We start from the raw sequence: 18,908 nt of genomic DNA, 5'->3' as shown, positions 1-18,908 counted from the left end.
CAGTTGAAGAGTTTAAAGTTTTAAAGAAGGACCAGGTGAAGACAAGGTTTAAGATCTGGCTGTTAGTGTGATGGATTTAAAACAAAAGATAGCCATAGAGTTGAAGATGATGACCCACCTAGAGTAACAGTGGCCTTCTGTGTGCAGTACTCTGAAGAGCCATACAGCATAATCTGCAAGACACATTTTAGAATCAGATGAGGAGATAATCATTTGATTAGCAGGGGATATGTTAATTTTGCAATTGACATTTGCGAACTGCTGGCAAGTAGCACCACGTGTGCTGAGGTTCTCTTGTGTGTCCTGTAAGGATGCTGTTGAGCACTGTACTTTATGTTAGCAGTGGTTTGACCTTTTCTGTCATTCTGAGCATTTTGGTTTTGGCCAACAAAGAAGAGGAAAGGGTATAAGGGGAAGAACAAATGAATAGATACTTGTCTAAGGATGTTAAAGCTATGCTGGTGGTTTGGTGGGGAAATGTCTGCCATGGATCACTCTGTAACAATGCTGTAATTGTGATGTAAGATATTGCTTGTCTTTTTGTTTGTTTGATTTTTGCAGTTTTATCACGTATAGTTGAGGTATAGGTACTTCTCAGGATTTAGATTGTGAGGTTTAAGTTTTGGGTAAAAGTGGAAAATAATGTGTAGTAGCACTTTTATTCTTGGTGTCACTGCAAGAACATGAAAGGGAAAAGACAATCTTATTTTCAGAAACTGGGTGTATTGTTAACATTCCCCTAGGGGATGCTGAGTTGGAGCTGAAGTGCACAAATAACCACGGAAACTTAAGGTGGATGGATGCTCAGGGACGTACACTCAAGAGATGCACTCGTTAGGGTCTCCATTGCTGTGGAGAGACACCATGACCAAGGCAGTTCTTAGAAAGGACAGAGTTTAATGGGGGCTGGCTTACAGGGTCAGAGGTTTGCTATTAGTCATTATCATCATGGTAGGAAGCATGGCGGCATGAGGGCAGTCATGGTGCCAGAGAAGGAGCGGGGAGAGTTCTAAATCTGGACCTGCAGGCATCAGGAAGAGTGAGACACTGGGCCTGGCCTGAGCATCTGAAACCTCAGAGTCTACCCCCAATGATACACTTCCTCCAACAAGGTCACACCTTCTGATAATGCCATTTCCTGGTGACCACGCATTCAAATCTGTGAGCCTATGGGGACCATTCTTATTCAAACCACCACAAGAGACTAGCTTTCCAAAGTACTCTACAAATTCTCATTCATATTGAAGGTGTTCGTGCAAGAATCATTAAATAAATTTTGTAGAGGAGTCTAAGACCTTAATTCTAACTTTGTTCATTTTTTTTTCTCTACTGGAAAAGAGAACCAGCACTGTATTAAATTCTATTCTTGATCACTTGAGAATATAAATGAAATTAATATGTTCTGATTAATTATGGTTAAGTTCTAGCCCTTATTCTATTTGGTTTTCTGTACAAATTCTTAAGTAAAGAATGTCCATAACTGAACCGCAAGATAAACAAGATAGTTCTGATTGCTAGAAAAGATTTTTAAAAGTTACTAAAATTGTAACTGAATTTGATATTTCTTATAACAAATTAATATGGATAACTAATGCCTGTTCTTTGAGCCAGGTCTTGCCATGTAGCTCAGGCTATTCTTGGATTTCCTGTGTAGCCCAGGTAGGCCTGGAACTTGAGATATTCATTCATGCCTTAGCCTCTGAGTACTAGGATTATAGGTATCACCAACATGCCCAGCTAATTTGTTACCTGATCTCATAATATGACACTTGCTAAAAAATTTATTTCTCCAAGGTGATACTTCTGTTATTTCTATTGCAAAGACTACAGTGACTGGCATTTTGCCAGGTTCTTTTCATTAACTGATTTATGTTTATGTTTAACTCCAGTTTATTACAGTGTATATTTTAAAGTAAGTTGGCCCATAGAAAATTTAATGATGAATTTGCTAATGGGATGATTCTGAAACAGGGAGACTTGATTTTCAAGAAACAAGAGAATAAGAGTTTCTATATATAGTTCTTATATTTAATGGGTTGAATTGTTTTCTCATCAGAAACTTTCAGCCTCTAAATTCTGTAATGACTTATTAAATAGCTCTTGTAGAATAAGTAAAAAGACCTTATAGCTTAACCTTATTCTTCTGGATGATTTAATAGAAACTCCCTTAAATCCAGAGATAAATAGGAAACAGGTTTCCTAATTTAGGGAATTGGAAGTAAAACTACAGGGAAGAGGTCGTAGCAGATAGGATGCTCTATGAACATGGAGAGTGAAATTAGATTTGAACTTCAGAAAGATAACGGGCACCAACAGAATAATAGAGCATGCATTGTGGTGATACGAAACTGCAGGCAGGAAGGCTGCTGGAAGATTTATAAGAATAAACCATGTGTCTTAGAGTTTCTATTGCTGCAACAACCGCCATGACCAAAAAGCAAGTTGGGGAGGAAAGGGTTTATTTAGTGGCTTAAACTTTCAGATCAGAGTCCATCACTGGAGGAAGTTAGGACAGGAACTTGAGCTTGGATGAATCTAGAGGCTGGAAAGGCCATTAAAGAGTGCTACTTACTGGCTTGCTCCTAATGGCTTCTTGCTCGGCCTGCTTATAGAACCCAGGACCACGAGCCTAGGGATGGCACCACCCACAGTGGGCTGGTTCCTCCCTCACTGATCACTAATTGAGAAAATGCCTTACAGCTGACTGTCAAGTTGACGCACAAAACCAGCCAGTACACCATGTGAGAATGATAGAGTCAGGGTAGAGCACTTACCCAGCATGCTGTAAGTCTGGGTTTGCTTGCCAAGGCTGGGGGTTGGGAGTGATAAGGCCCAGATTAAGAGAGTTCTAGTTGGAGAGTGGGAAAGGGGGATTAGGGGAAGAAGGTAGATGAATATCAAGGGATTGATTAGTTTTTAGGAAGAAGAATATCAGTGTTTTTGCTTCAAAGAATTTCTAAAAATTGCACCAAACCGAGTGGGCGGCGCAGCTCAGATAGGTTCAGGTTTGGCTGAAGATACTTGGTTGGTTCCGATTGGATTTGCGATGTAGATAAAGCCATCACTGTCCTTGCCAGAGGATGGAATGGTCTTTATTTTACTTATACTGCTGAGATGTGGTTATCTGCTCACCATAGGAAATAGGAAAAAGTGAGAATAAAGAAGAAAGAGAAGGAGCATACGATCTGGTCCTGGCAGGATTTCTTGAGCATTTAAACTGTATTATGCTTTACATAAGCCACGAGTTTCCTAGTTTGTTTTGTTTTATTTGTATTGGGTTTTTCAGTACTTAAAAATTGATTAGTACTACAGCTGAAAATAAATACAATAAAGTTGTTAAAACTAGAGAACAAATGGTGGAAATAATTTTAGCTGAATCAAAAGTAGCCTTGAGTTCCAAGTTAAGAATGAGGGTTAGTGACATGCATTAATGCACCTGAGACCGGCATTCAGCTCTTACACTTAGCTCAGTGTTTGTACTGTGTAGTATCATTCATCTCAACTGAAAAGTTAAGACATGGTAGTCTTTGGATGAATTGTGTTATTGGGTTTTTTGTTTTTGTTTTTTTTACTGTTTTATTGGGTTCTTATACTTGTAACTCCTTTCCAACCCTATTCCACCCTTATCCTTTCCGTCTCCCCAATACTAGGTAGGAGAGAAAGAAGGAGGATCAAGGGGACGAAGACCTCTTTCGACTGCTTGCTGTTCGTTAGGGGTGTTGAATTTCTTGGGGCCAGTCCATTCTTCCACATCAGGGTCTCACCACAATGACAACCAGGAGCAGCCGCAGGCACAAGGCCTTCTAGGAGCTCTCACATTTTTTTTTTTTTTTTTTTTTTTTGTTTTTTTTTTCGGAGCTGGGGACCGAACCCAGGGCCTTGCGCTTGCTAGGTAAGCGCTCTACCACTGGAGCTCTCACATTTTTTTTCCCCTCTCCAGAGTCCCCAGAATTAAAAACTGTCTGCAACTGGCAAATATCATGCCCCTTCTAGAGCATGAGACAATCACAGTCAGCTGCTGTGGACAAACTGAAGCAGCCACATATCCCACACCTGGGATTAAAACAGAAACATATTCATGCAACATAACTGGGTGGTTTTTTGTTTTTGTTTTTGTTTTTTTTTTAAGAAAACAAAATTCTCACTGCAGAACTGGGTATGGAGAGGGAAAGTGTGTGCACAGGAGCATGAGCGTGCATAGCCACACATGACTTTTTTCCTGCGAAGATGCTGCGCCAATAGCTAGTGATATATTAGATCCGGGTACACTGCTCATAGCGACACAAATCTTTGAGACACTTGTAATTTTGGTTGCTTTAGGGAGAAAGATACTTACAAAGCAGTAAAATATTGCCTGCATGTGGCAGTCCCTTTTCACTCTCTGGATGTGCTTGTGAAAAATGTCTCCCAGAACCTTTAATTTTGTTCCTAAATTTATAACAGAGCAATTTCTTGATGCTCAGGGTGCTTTTGGTGATAAGATTGTTATTAAGTTGGGTAGGTGAGTTGTAGACCATGTCCTGCAGGGAATCATTTATTGTTTTCTGTGAGGATAGGTAGTACCGAGGAATCATGTCTCATTTTGGACATCAAATAGTCTCTTGCTTGAAAATCTGACATTGACACTATTTTTTTTTTTAACTGAAAAACCAGTGCTCATTTAAGCATAAGCAAGATAATTTAAAAACAACTTCTTTTTAAAGCATTAGCTCTATTTTTGCTATGTAAAAAATAAAAAGAAGATGATAAAAACATATACCGGTGTCCAAATGTCAGGAGCTGTGTGCAGTTCTTTCCTTTTAGAAGAGTCTCTGTCTTTTTGAGTGCTAACATTGATTTCTAGTTGAAACTGGTAGAAATAGACCAGGTACGTGTGTGTGTACACACACACACACACACACACACACACACACACACACACACACACACACAGAGTAGCTTCAGATCTAAAGGAAATTGCTGAGAGGGGAAATAAAAGCCTGTGTTAAAACACTGAAACCAAAAGAACATTGGAAAAAATGGGAAATAGATTGATTGCTCTGTAGGAAATAGTGTCTATTTAGACAAGACTGTACCTGGTGATAGCATTTAATAACACTGATTGATATACCAGACTATGTGCTTAACTGTGTGTTTAATAAGTATGGCAGGATGCACATGTTTTGAAACTATTTTATAGGAGAAGAATTTCGAGGTTTAAGTTGAACAACTTGTCAAAGGTTCTGAAGCTAAGCTCTAGATATGACAGTTGAGGTTTGAGCATAGGAAAGCTGATTCATGTCCCTGAGTTTAACTCTTACTCTGCAGTTATTGAAGGAGCTGTGCTCTTACCTCCAGATGTGATTTCAAAATGCCCATTTTCTGTTATTTCTTTCCTGCTTTTGGTATTTTTGAGATAGAGTTTCTCTGTGTAGTCCTGGCTTTCCTGGAACTCAGTCTGTAGACCAGGATGAATTCACAGAGATTTCTGCCTCCTCGTGCTGGCATCAGAGGTGTGCATCACTACTCCTGGATTTCTCTTCTGTCTTAGAGTTAATATTTCAGTCATTTGGGAGAAGTGATTTAAGGGTTTAAAAAAAATGAAGAAATTTCTTGTCATATTTCTGACTTTGTATTTGCCACACTTATTTTTGGGAGACTTTTTCATAACTGGCCATGCAGAATTCCGTTCTCTGTTTTCTTCACAGCCAGTACTTATTATAAAAAAGCAAACTAACAAATAAATAAATAAATACTTAAAAGAATGTAATTTTTTTAACCTTCTCCTCACCAATAGCATCCAGTATCTGTCTAGACAACTCTTAAAGGCCAGGTGTGTCATCCTGTACACACATCAGGCACTGGCTTTTCTCTAATGGGATAACTAGTAAATATTTTGGATTCTTTAAGCTGAGAAGCAAAATGAATATTATGTACATGCTTATATAACAAGAGTGTGATTTAAGCCTTGACTAGAAATTTTTTTTGAACAGGTAATCTTTTTAGGACCCCATATTAGTGACTTTATGATCAGATACTTTGCAGATATTCTGCAGACTTATTCTTAGAGTAAGCAGTTCTGTGGATAGGTGAAGACCTGAGTTTGGAGCCCTAGAATCAGCACAGGACTGGAGGGACTTGGCATCCCAGTCCTCCTTCAGTGAAATGGGAGTGGAGACAGGAGAATCCCAGGGAACTCAAGGACTAGAGACCTGGTCTCAAACAAGGTTGAACACAAGGGCCAACACTCAAGGTTGTCTTTTAACATCCACTCATGCGTATCCACATCTATACAGGAACATGGCATGCATACATATACATACACATTAAAAAACAAACCAAAAAAAATGCTGGAGAGATAGCTCAGCAGTTAAGAATACTTCCTGCTTTTGCATGAGATCTGGGTTCAGATCTGTGCACATAGAGGTGGCCTGTAGCCATCCCTGATCCATGGGATTCTCTACCCTTTCCTCAACCCCATTTCCTGCATATACATTCATATAGGCAGGCAAAAATATTATACATAAACAAACAAATCTGAACAACAACAGAACCCAAACTAGTCTTAGCTTGTGTGCTGTATAAAAACAGGCATAAAGGAGTTGGGGAATTAGCTCAGTGGTAGAGCGCTTGCCTAGCAAGCGCAAGGCCCTGGGTTCCGTCCCCAGCTCCGAAAAAAAAAAAAAAAAAAGAAAAGAAAAAGAAAAAAGGAAAAACAGGCATATGCCAGGGCTTCATTAAAGATGATAGTTTGCTAGTCCTATCTTTGTCACTTTCTCCTTGGTTCATAGGGACAGTGGCTCCCAGCCACAGTAAGCAGCTGGAGGTGCTCTGAATTATAGTAACTGCCAGTCTTTGTTCTAGGCACTGAGACAAAAACGAAACAATATGAACCACTGCTTTCATCAACTGGTGTTAGTACCAAGAAGGGGGAAAGCATAGGAAAGAATATATATATTCCTGTATTATTTCCTAGGCAGTGTTTGTTAACTAAATTAATCCCCTTAATTAAGAAATAATAATAGTAAGTAGGAGTTTTTGGTTGTATACTTTGTGACAGATTAATATATTTTAATGTGTTATTCATTTGGCTTTTTAAAATAGTACAGAATAAATTAAATTGTCCTTTTAGATTTATGTTAAATGATGCCCAGAGGACATTTTCTTAGTTAGAATATGGACGTAGGTTGCTGGGCTCTACAGCCTTGACTATAAAATTATGGTGCTATATTGCTTCTTGTTTAGTAGTTTCTTGATTTTATATTTGTTGATGAGTGTGTATGTATGTTGGTGATACTGGTTATAAAGCCCAAAGCCTTTTCTATGCCAAGTAAATGCTGAATCATTGAGTTACATCCTCAGCCTTGGGATGATTTTTGAACATATTTTTAATTATCTCTGTTCTCTTTTAACATAATAGCTGTAGTATAGACACTTAATAAATCCTTTGTTCTTTTGCTGTGGCCCAATGAGGAAAACACTTTTCTTTTTAGATTTATTTATTTATTGTATATACAGTGCTCTGCCTGCATGTATGTTTACAAGCCAGAAGAGGGCATCAGATTGCATCATATAGATGGTTGTGAGCCACCATGTAGTTGCTGGGAATTGAACTCAGGACCTCTGGAAGAGCAGTCAGTGCTCTTAGCTTCTGAACCATCTCTCTAGCCTGAAAGATAAATTTTGTATGTAAAATATTTTACTGTTTGATTCAAGAGTTATTCAGGTACATACTTTGCTTTAATTGTGAGACACAAAAGATAAATCAGAAACAATTATTGCCCCCAAAGGAAATAGTTTCTGGGAGCAGTTTATAAATTATAAATATTGCTCTTTGCTTTAATTTTGCTTTGTCGTGCATTAGGAGTGATCATATGCACTCAAGGGGGGCGGGGAGCGGGGGTAGTAGTACATCAAGATGGAGCTAGGATTGTCTATTCTGGGTGACAAGCTGGAGCAAGAATGCAGAAGATAGGGTGTTGACAGGTGGATTACGAATCTGGAGAGTGAGACTGCACTTCCACAAGGGAGAGCCAGGGAAGCAAGTTCTAACAAAGCAGAAAACACCAGCTATGTTTGGAGTAAAGTCTGACTAGACTCTAGTAAAGAGAGCTGGAGAGGTGGCTCAGTGGTTAAGAGCACTGACTGCTCTTCCAGAGGTCCTGAGTTCAATTCCCAGCAACCACATGGTGGCTCACAACCATCTGTAATGGGATCTGATGCCCTCTTCTGGTGTGTCTGAAGACAGTTACAGTGTACTTGTATATAATAAATAAATAAATCCTTTTAAAAAGTTTAAAAAAAAAAAAAAGAATCTAGTGAAGAACCAGGGAGTAGGTTCCGGCCAGTTTGTGGAGGATCTTAGGTATCAGATGAAGGTAGACAGTGGGGACCACTGCAGTTGCTTCGAGTGGAATTATCAGTAGCATTGTTAGTAATGAATGATGAGGAAGTGATTGTTCAGTGTTGTATCTTTTATTTTCTGTAAAACTAAAATGTAAACCTAACTTAGCTGTCTAATAACAGTAAGAGCTTTCTTAATGAACATGGAAGATGAACATGCTTATAATCTCATGCTGCACCTTTGGTTTTTCAAGACAGGGTTTCTCTGTAGGCTAGACTGGCCTGGAACTCAAGAGATCTGTCTGCCTCTGTCTCTGCATGTAGAGAGATTATCTTGCACATTCTATGGATGTCTTACTTGTCAATTAAAAAGCCTTTGGCCTATATGGTAGGCAGGAAATAGGGGCGGGACATCGGGAGGAGAAAGAATTCTAGGAGAGGAGGGGGTGGGAAGAGGAGCCTGAAAAGATGGGAGGAGGACACATGGTATGGTGACCAGCCACATGGCAAAATGTAGGTTAAAATAAATGGGTTCTCTTTAATCATGGTGTAATCAGAGTAGAGCCTAGCTAGATGGCCAAGGTATTTGTAAATAGAATTTGAGTCTAAGTCTTATTTCTGGGAGCGTGGGGCTGAGAGGCAAAAGCAAGCCTAACTTCAACATCTGCCTCTGCGTGCACTACTGCCTGCCTAATATTGTACCGATTTTTAAAACTGATTAAATTCACCTTTGTTGACTTTTGTTTTAAAGTTCTGTATTCAGGTTCTTTTGCAGATAGATTAATTTTACAAGAACATATTTCTGATACTACTAAAAAAGCCTTTGGGGGCTTTTTTTTTTTTTTTTTTTTTTTTTTTTTTTTTTTTTTGGTGTGGCTGCAAATGATTTTTTTCTTTTTTTTTTTAATTCCCCTATCCAAGCTGCAGATTTCATAGCCCAGTAATATAGGCCCCTTCTCATTCACCTCTTCTACACCTACTCCGTACAGACTGTTCTTTAGATTCCTCTTGACGTCACATTCTTTGCGGATGACGTGACCTTCACAGAGAAGGCGCAGTGCATATTGAGGTGCTGAGAACTAGGCTACTGGATTATATTTGGCAGAGCCGAGATGAGAGGGACTTAAACCTGCTGTGTGCCAGGTATTGTGGCAGATCATGGAGACCAGGGAGCAAGTGACACATAAGTGGTCTCTGCTCTTTGTAGACTTAGTCTGCAGAACAGTGTTTAATCATCAGTAATAATTAAACTACTGCCATAATTGCAAACTGGGCGAGGCCTGTCGGGGAAATACTCTGTGTACATTGAGAAAGTCTGATGAGGAAAGGAGGTGAAGCTGATTTAGAAAGGCATGGGGGAAGGGTCTTTTGAAAGGAAGTGAATTTAAAATGAGAGCATGAAGACAAGGTAGAATGAAAGTCATTCAGGGCTGACACTATCTTGTTTCAAGAACCCTATATGGGAAAGAATTTGTAGTATTATGTAATCTGTTACTTAAGCATAAAGCCTTGTCTGTTCCTGTTCTATCTCCCAAATAATTGACACAAAGACCTGTTAAGTTTATTAACAATCTATAAGCCTAGGCTTGGCAGGGTCTGAGCTAGTCTAACCCTCTAAGACTATTAATACCAGATAAATGCCCATTTACTGGCCCTGGCTTACTCTGATCCATTTGTGCCCTGGTGTGTCCTGATGTATTGAGACCTCCTGGTCTTTCCATGTGGTCTTTCTCTCCCTGCGGCCCCTAGTTGGGATTGGAAGTTAGCCTTCCTATTTCCTCTGCCCTTGGCTGATCAACTCTTTATTGACCAAATCAGAAGATGAAAAAGAATGTTTACAAAACACTAAGACAGGTGCTGCTTCACAAAAATATTAATACCCAAAGAGCAGTACTCTACTCTCTGCTAGTATAGGAATCAACATTGGAACAATACAAGGATAATCTTTACGCAGTGCACAAAAGCATCACTCCAACAGTATTAGATGACCTGAAAGGTCAGTGTTCCTTGAACAAACTTTGATCACTTATGACTCAAGATAAACCTAGAAGATTATAGTGTAGCCATTTAAATCACATTATAAATTGAAGATGATATAACTAGGTTGATAGAGTACTTTCCTAACAATCATGAAGTCCTGGATTCAGTCCCCAGCACCTGGACACAGGATTTGCTGGTACAGTCAGGAGAACCTGAATTTATGAGTGCTTGAGGTCAGCCTGGGATATATAAAGTTCATCTTGGGAAAACGTGGCAATGGAAGGCTTTTTAAGTGATACCTTCCAACTCCTATTTAAGCATATTGATAAGACACAAGATCCATCTCTTCATTACCACTGTCCCTTCCATACGTCTAAATCTCATGAGTTAACTGTTTTCTGCTTTCACTGTTGCAGCAAATTGACATAAGTTACCACGTTTTCCTTCAGATCTTCCATTTGGAGGAAAGTAGAAAGTATGCTTCCACTCTGGGAAACCAAGGCTGCTTTTATCCAGCCTTGCTCTTTTAGTCCAGACTCTTCGCTTCCTAACTCTCTTCACATCTTTACATGGCTGGCCATTGCACTTAACCATTCTTGCTCACCCTTTCCTCCTCCCTCTCTCCCTCCCTTCCTCCATCCTGCTTTCCCTCTCTTCCTCCCTTCCTTTCTTCTATTCCTCTCTTCCTCCCCTCAGCTCCCTCCCTTCCGGCCCCTCCCCTCTATCAAAATACTTAGTGCCTTGTGACCTAGCATGTTTATGCTAAAGTTTCACCAGAAGGAAGGGAGGAGGGAGGTGCACACACATGTGTGGTGCATTGGGTTATTTTTCTTATTTGAGGCATGAACGCAAGTAGCACAGATAAGGCTTGAATTAATTCTGGTTCTCTGGTCTTCACTTCCCAATTGCTCAGATTATGGTCATGTACAACCCCACCTAGTTAGATAAATAATTTTGTTGAGAGTTTTGTTACTAGTGTATTCTTGGTATGTAGAAAACTGCTGTTCAGGCAGTCAGTGGATCATAGCTGAGTGAATGCATGGAGTAAAACCTGAGGGAACATGTAAAAGACAGTCTCTGGATAGGTTTTGGTAGTTGAGGCAGGAGTTAGGAAAGATGTGGAGAAGCAGTGGATTTAAGTCAGCATTTGGAAGTAAAATTAATAGAATAGTTGACAGTAATAAAATAATTTTGTTTGTATGTCTGTTGTCTCCCAAGCTCAGTGTTTTTTTTTTTTTGTTTTGTTTTGTTTTGTTTTGTTTTTTTGTTTTTTTTCCGGAGCTGGGGACCGAACCCAGGGCTTTGTGCTTGCTAGGCAAGCGCTCTACCACTGAGCCAAATCCCCACCCCCACCCCCTTTTTTTTTTTTTTACATTTCTTAACTTTTTTTTTTTTTCGGAGGAGCTGGGGACAGAACCCAGGGCCTTGCGCTTCCTAGGCAAGCGCTCTACCACTGAGCTAAATCCCCAACCCCCGCTCAGTGTTTTCTTAAACTACCACATTAGTAATTAGATGAGAGACCTTGTTCAGTGTAGTGAAGTCTACAGTGAGAATTTAGTAAGTATTCAGCTGCTGAAGATATTTTTATAAGGTTTGGTTTTTTTGTTTTGTTTGGTTGTTTTTGTTTGGTTGGTTAATTTTTGTCATGGGGAAGATTGTGTTCACAGGCTTATGCATGTCAGGGAGTGCTTTGGCTGACTGAGACATGTTCCCAGCCTTGATGTATACTGCTTTGTTTTGCATTTTTGGAGACATGGTCTTAAGCTGTGTGCCAGAAACCTCTGTGTAGTTACAGGCTGGCCTCCGACTTGGCAGTAATCCCCTAACCTCTCAGCCTCTTGAATGTTAGGTTATAGCATGAGCTCCCATGCTGCCTTCCTTGTGTACTTTAAAAATAGGACTTTGATGGCTGTCAGGCTGGGTCTGTGGTTAAGAGTGCTTGCTGACAAACCTGAGGACCTGAGTTCAATTCCTTCCACCTGATGGAAAGAGAAAACTTACCTGCTGTAAGTTGTCATCTGACTTCCCTACATGCAAAGGACACACACACACACACACACACACACACACACACACACACACTGAATAAATAAAACATGTTTACATTTGTAATAGAGTTTGTGAGATAGTTTGTTGAAATACCCTGTGATATGGTTCTTATCTAGGCACAAATTTTGTTCTTCCTGTTCTGCCAAGGGAGAGTCCATGATCAGAGACCCCTTCTTTTGTAAATACCATACAGTGGACAGGTCAGTCCACTTTTCTTACCCCAGGAGAATTGCCTGGTTCAGAAACTCTGTAGTGCTGCATGTGAGAATTAGTGATGCTACACCCACATCCGTGAACCCTAAAATGACTTTATATCCATTCAAGGAGTGATTAGATGTGGTTGTGGGTTTTTTCCTTTGGATTTTGAAAATTAAAATTACACCATTTTCCCCCCTCAGACTCTTCCCTTTTGTGCTCTTTCAATTTCGTGGCCTTTCTCCTTAATGTTGTTTCATGTGTTTTAAACAATTTTTAGGCGATAACTGACCCACTTCCATGTATGCACATAAATCTAACTGAAAGATATTCTTTCAAAATAGGACGGAAAGGGTATGCTGCAGCATTTTAATTTTGCCTGTTATTACAGTTGCCTTTAAGATAATGCAGTTGTAAGTCTACTCACTGGTAATAGGAGTTGATTGTGGCTTCTGAATACACTGTGCAGTGTAGTGTGATTGAGTATTAATTAACTAAGTATCAACTATAAATTTTTATAAAGCTGTAATTGACTTTAAAGTAGTTTAAAAGTACTACTATTACAAAATCTCAGCAAAATTGGGAGTAAGCTTGTGATCTTAATTAGAAGGAAAATAGGTGTAGACATTCTCATGTAATTTACCAGATGTCAAATTTTAAAGGATTGTATAGTATCAGGAAGACAAAATGATAGTATTAGAAGTTACTTTAGCACACCTTTGGGAAACAGTGTGATCCATTAAATTGTTAAATGTTTGAACTGTTGAACTGAAATACTTCATCACTAGCCATTTGTTTACAGAAGCAGTTGAAGCTGTCAGGGAGAGATACAGACAGTGCTACTTCTGAAAGCTCTGGTTTTTAAGTGGAGGTAGAAGTAATTCAGTAGAGTTGTTTTAACACCCCAGGAATGAGAACTATGTGTATAATGATTTTTTTAAAAAAGGAAATGTAAAATATATTGGGTAGCAGAGGAAATGAAGTTGTAAGAAGAAGAAAATCACAAAATGTGTGTACATGTATGGCATAAGATACACATCTACATATCTAAGCCACACATGACAGGAAAACCTGGGAAAGTAAATACTAAATCTTACAGGATAGGACAATTTCTTGTGTTTTAGACTTGTTTGGTTGTTTTATGCTGAGTGTCTTTCAAAAACCGTAACCAAAAATCTTTTTAAAGCCAGACATTGTTACCTTATCACTCTATAGCTATCTTTTTCCTTCTTAAAAAATTATTTTTAATTAAGTGTATGTGTGTGGTTTCATGCCTGCGAGTGCAAGTGTCAGCAGAGGCCAGGGGCATTGGGTCTCTTTCTTGGTGGCTCTTGTTGGTTCTAGGTGTTTTTGAGTTCTTCATGCTGGAAATGGAATTTGGGTCCTCGGCTAAGCCACCTCTTTGGCCTCATGCAACTTTTTTTATTGTTTAAGTTGACTTTTGTCAGCATTTTGTAGTATAAACCAGAGTTATTTATATTTTTTAATTAGCCAGTGATCCTTAGGACTTCTTATTTCTTGCTCAGTTGTTTTATTATGAAAATCATTGTTTTTTAAGCTTCGAATGCACATTTCTTCCTGTAGGTGGTGCTCGTGGTTTTGTGGTGTCCTTTAGTGCTATTTACCTCTCAGCATTTTCTAAGCTGGGAAATCATTGACTCCCCAATGCTGTTAGTAGTAGAATGCTTATCTTTTATATAACTATTGAAAAATCAGCATTTTCTTACTATTATTAAAGAAATATTTGTAGCAGAAAAAATCTGTATTACATTTTTAGTGTAGAATTCATTTTGCATTTTACTTGTCTACTTAACTACTTCGTGCAGTATCTGGACATTTTGATTTTAATTTTGAATTTTACTGGTCAATTCCTCAAAATTCCCCAAATTCACCAAATCTAGCAGTAGAACTAAATTATCACAATGAATTCTTTTTTAAGTCCTCCCTTTCCTTCTCTTTGTGTGTGACTCTCTCTCTCCTCTCCCCTTTTTTCTCTCATCTGTCAAGTTCAAGAGCAGCTCAGATGCCATGAATTAAGTGAAGCACAAAAGGGAGAAAGGAGACCCTTTTGAAGAACAAAGGCCTCCCATTAGGCTGCCATGTTCTTTTCTGACCAAAAGTGCACCCTACATGGTTTCTATTGTTGTCCACATGCCCTGCACATAAGGTAAATATAGTAGATCCTCATTACCTCACGTTTGCCTCCCCTTCCTCCTATGCCACACACAACCAGGGGAGCTTTAGGTTTTTGCTATCTTTAGGCATTCTTAATACAGTTGCTTTATATCCTTTTAAAAACGACAGGGGCAGAAGTGGAAGTGAAGAACAGGCACACCAAGTAAAACCCCACAAGAAGGGAAAATTAGCTGTTAGATAAGCTGCAACCCAAGATCCAGGGCAGGTGGAAGGAACCAAAGACTTATGGTATTATTCTGCTCTGTGCTAGTTAGTACCCTGGCTTTTAAAGGTTTAACTTTGGTTTATATGCACTGTGAATTAGTTACTCTTCTTTATCCATGCGGCAGAGCAGGCCCTGGGACACATTTAGTTGCTGAGTGCAGTCTTTAAATGGGAACGTGTTGGTAATCTGCATGTTTGCTCTGTGCTGTCATATACATGACTCATCCATCGCATATTACTCTGTCTTCATTGGGAATGAACTGAGTTATTGATAGCTTTGTTATTCTGTGCCTTCATTGGGAATGAACTGGGTTATCGATAGGTTTGTTATTCTGTGCCTTCATTGGGAATGAACTGGGTTATCGATAGGTTTATTATTCTCTGCCTTCATTGGGAATGAACTGGGTTATCGATAGGTTTGTTATTCTCTGCCTTCATTGGGAATGAACTGGGTTATCGATAGGTTTGTTATTCTGTGTTTTCATTGGAATTGAACTGAGGACTGGGAAAAAGGGCTTTAAGTGGTAAATAGAGTAAACTGTACAGAAATTGGTTATTTTATTTTTTTGAGGAGGGGTTTATGTAGCTCACATTGGCTTAGAACTCACAGTGTAGCTGAGGATGACCTGAATACCTGATGTCCCACCTTCACTTCCTAGTTGCTAAGGATATACCTGTGTGCAGCCATACCTGGCCAGAAGTTGCTGAAAGTTCATGTTGTATACATTTGAGATTAATCTGATTATTGTACAGTTATTTTAATGTTGCTGAAAATGCCTGTGGTATTTACAGAGGAGTGTGTGGTTCTTGATATTTGCTCACAGTTAACTATAGAGAAAAGACAGTCAGGTTACCAAGCGTGTGGAAGTAGCTAAAGGCCTCCTTAGTGCAGACATGGAGTCCTGATGACTGGAGGTTTGGGTATTGGTTTTATTTTTATTCTTTGAAAGAAATTCGACAGTTGTGTGGTATTGTTAGGGAGTAGATAGATGGAAAGAATGCCAGGAGGAGATTGGATGTCTTTTACTGTAACTTTAAAATAAAAAATATTTATTGTAATGCAGAATAGAGTACGAGTTGACATTTCAGCAGCATATGCCTTTTTTTTGTAATACTGAAGTAAATTGTGACAACATTTGCAAGCTATTTTGAACTCACTGTGAATTATGGGGTTGCCCTTTTGGGATTATAGATATGATTTAGTGACGTTAAATAGAACATTAAATAAACCTTTTCTAGGAATAGTGACATTTTGAAATTTTCATGAGATGAAATTGATGTTCTGGCTTCTCTTTCTTCTTGACATTCATATTAAAAACACCTAACATTTAACTTTTTTTATCCTAAAAGTTTTTCATTAATATTAAAATTTGGCCTAATGTGATTGTAATTAATTGTGTGTATATGTGGGGGGGGGGTTGAAAAAAATTGACCTTGTTTAGATGCTTTTTAGGAATCCTGAATAGTTTCATGATTTGAGGGTACAGTAGTCAGCAAGAATCCTTCAAATTATATACTTGGCAGCAAAATAAAAGGCAAAAAGCTTCTTGCTTTGTATTGTGTAGGAAATTACCATTTCTGTTGGCTGTATTAGATGTTCTAAAGATGTAGCCAGGACTCTTAGGCAAGTAAAAGATTTTGTCTTGCTTTTGCCTCTGGTCACATAATAGAATGTTTTTCCTCTTTTGTTTTTTCGGGGTGGCATTTGTCATCAGAAGAAATCACTGACAGACACACCCAGGTCACTAAACTTCAGTGCATTCACTGATACTGTTCTAGTGGATTCACTGGTAACAGCTTTGATACAGGTGCATTGAAACATTTGCCATTGAGAGATGGAAAATGAGTTCTCGTTCTTTTATTGCATGTTCTGTCTCCTGCCATCGCATTTCAAGAACAGTTTTGTTCCTAGCATACAGCCTGTCACTAACTCCCTGCTGTTTCTCTTTGCTAATCAGAATGTCCCCTGCACATCCATACAGTTCACACATGGAGGATCACTGCTATGAATTAAATGCGACTCCAGGCCTCCAAGGTTGTAGTTATAATTTTATAAGGTAGTATTGATTTTTTAGCATTTTGTATATTATGCTATAAATGAAATTGAACTTACATTGTTTTAAATGTTTGTCATTTTAGAATCATAGTTTTAAATTTAAAGACATGCTAAGTCTTTAAAACATTTTGTACCATTGTTCAGTTATAACCATAGTATGCAGAATTAGAAAAAAATCAAGTAAACAGTAACTTTTAAAATCTATAAGACTACCTAGGGAAGTGGTGATAGAAGCAATTTCAAGCTGTGAGCCAACTTTCTTTTTGAGCTTTTTTGAAGCTACTTGAACAGTTGCTGGGGTGATTTTAAACATTACATGTTTTTGGAACTAAAATCTTCCTTCTCTAGCTGCCATGGCCTCACAGTGGTCTCATTGTATAGAATTAAATGATGGTTAAAAGAGAAAGGGAACAATAAGATTGGTCAAACCTATATTTATTAAAAGATTGAGCATGAAAAGATTTGAACCTTATAGTAATTCAAGGAAGTAGGATTCACAAAGAGTTGATGCTTCCTCCCCTACCCCTCCAATCCCCCACTCCCACCCCACCCACACACACAGGCTCGGATAGAGTTTGATTTAAAAACATGCAAGCTCTGCCCTGGGGAGAGATGGAATGAAAGGAAGACTTCAGAAAGTTTTCTTGGAAGACTTAGAATGGGGAATGGAAAGTAGGAATTAGTGAACTATCAAGAGAGAAACAACTTTTATTTCCACACACACTGATGAAAACATGAGGGCAGACAGTGATTCTTAGGCAGTCTGACATCCTCCTGTTGTCCTTGTGTCTCACATGCTCCTTGTGACTCGCTGTCTCGCACACTCTTCCTCCCATGCCGTCTGTATTTACTTGGCCACTTCACACAAATTTAAGGATTATTCTATATGGACCTTTCCTGCATGTGTAAACTATTCTGCGTGTTGCGGTTTCCAGGAGAAGTGTCCTGTGGGCTCAGGTACTTGGACACTTAGTCCCCGTCGGTGCTAGTTGGGAGTTGGTAGTCTTGCTGAAGCGATTGACCACTAGTCTGGGAAGTACAGTGAACATGTACTCAGAACTTGGCTTCTTTGACCCCCTGGACCACTCTCTTTCTTGAAACCACCCTCAGTGGAAGCTGAACTCACACCTGTTTCCTCTCATCTACCTGGCAACTCTCCTACTTTGTCTCTTTCGTTTCCTTAGATGTTGGATTCCATATCTTTCCTTCTACAGCCTAATGTATTCATGCCTGTGGTCTCATTACTGTTTGCCGGTGGTCTCTGGCATTTTCTTGTGTTCTGTATTTCAGTAAGGAATATGAAATGATTCATACCAAAGGAAAAGGCATGCTTCCCTTTCCTTTCCAAATCCATATCCTGTTTTGTCCTAGCATACTTGATCATTGTCTCCCTCATGGGACGCAGCAGGCACACTGGTCACCCTCCAGTAGGTGTCTGTCCTGAAGCAACAGTGGCGTGTGTCACGAAAGACAGATTTAATCACTCTTCGAATTATAGCTTGGGTAATTTGGGTGATATATCCCATTCTACTTCCTTAGCCTCACTCTTGCTCATGTAAGCTTCTGAGGCCTCTGTCCAGATTCTTACAGATATCCTGCTCTGACCCCCACCTCTCTTTCCTAGGCAGTTGTCATTTTACTATTTGCATCTAACACAGACGGTTTCTGTACAAAGGTTGCGTAGTGCAGTGATTCCACAGATGGGGAAGGCACTCTAGAGGTCAGAATTAGAGAGGAGAGGTCTGGCTAGAAGGAAACAGTGGGAGGCAGAGTGGGTATGTCTGTAGCAGTCCTCTGACGGATAACAGTGTTTGACACTCTAGAGACGTTCTTGCTTTTCTAGATGAAATCTTACGTTACTTACACTGGCCTCTAACTCCTGGGCTAAGTTGATCCTTAGTCCTCC

At 39.2% G+C, this 18,908-nt stretch overlaps 1 protein-coding gene across 3 annotated transcripts in view; it reads left to right on the top strand.

Annotated features, from left to right (window-relative positions):
- The window catches only part of Pou2f1 (POU class 2 homeobox 1), a 142,708-nt gene that overhangs the window by 23,114 nt on the left and 100,686 nt on the right, over positions 1-18,908 (top strand).

Source organism: Rattus norvegicus, chromosome 13 (assembly GCF_021556685.1).
Source record: "Rattus norvegicus strain SHRSP/BbbUtx chromosome 13, alternate assembly SHRSP_T2T, whole genome shotgun sequence".
In the NCBI taxonomy this organism is placed as follows: Eukaryota; Metazoa; Chordata; class Mammalia; order Rodentia; family Muridae; genus Rattus; species Rattus norvegicus.
Note: the sequence above shows the minus strand (reverse complement) of the source record. Positions and strands in the feature narration are given on the sequence as shown.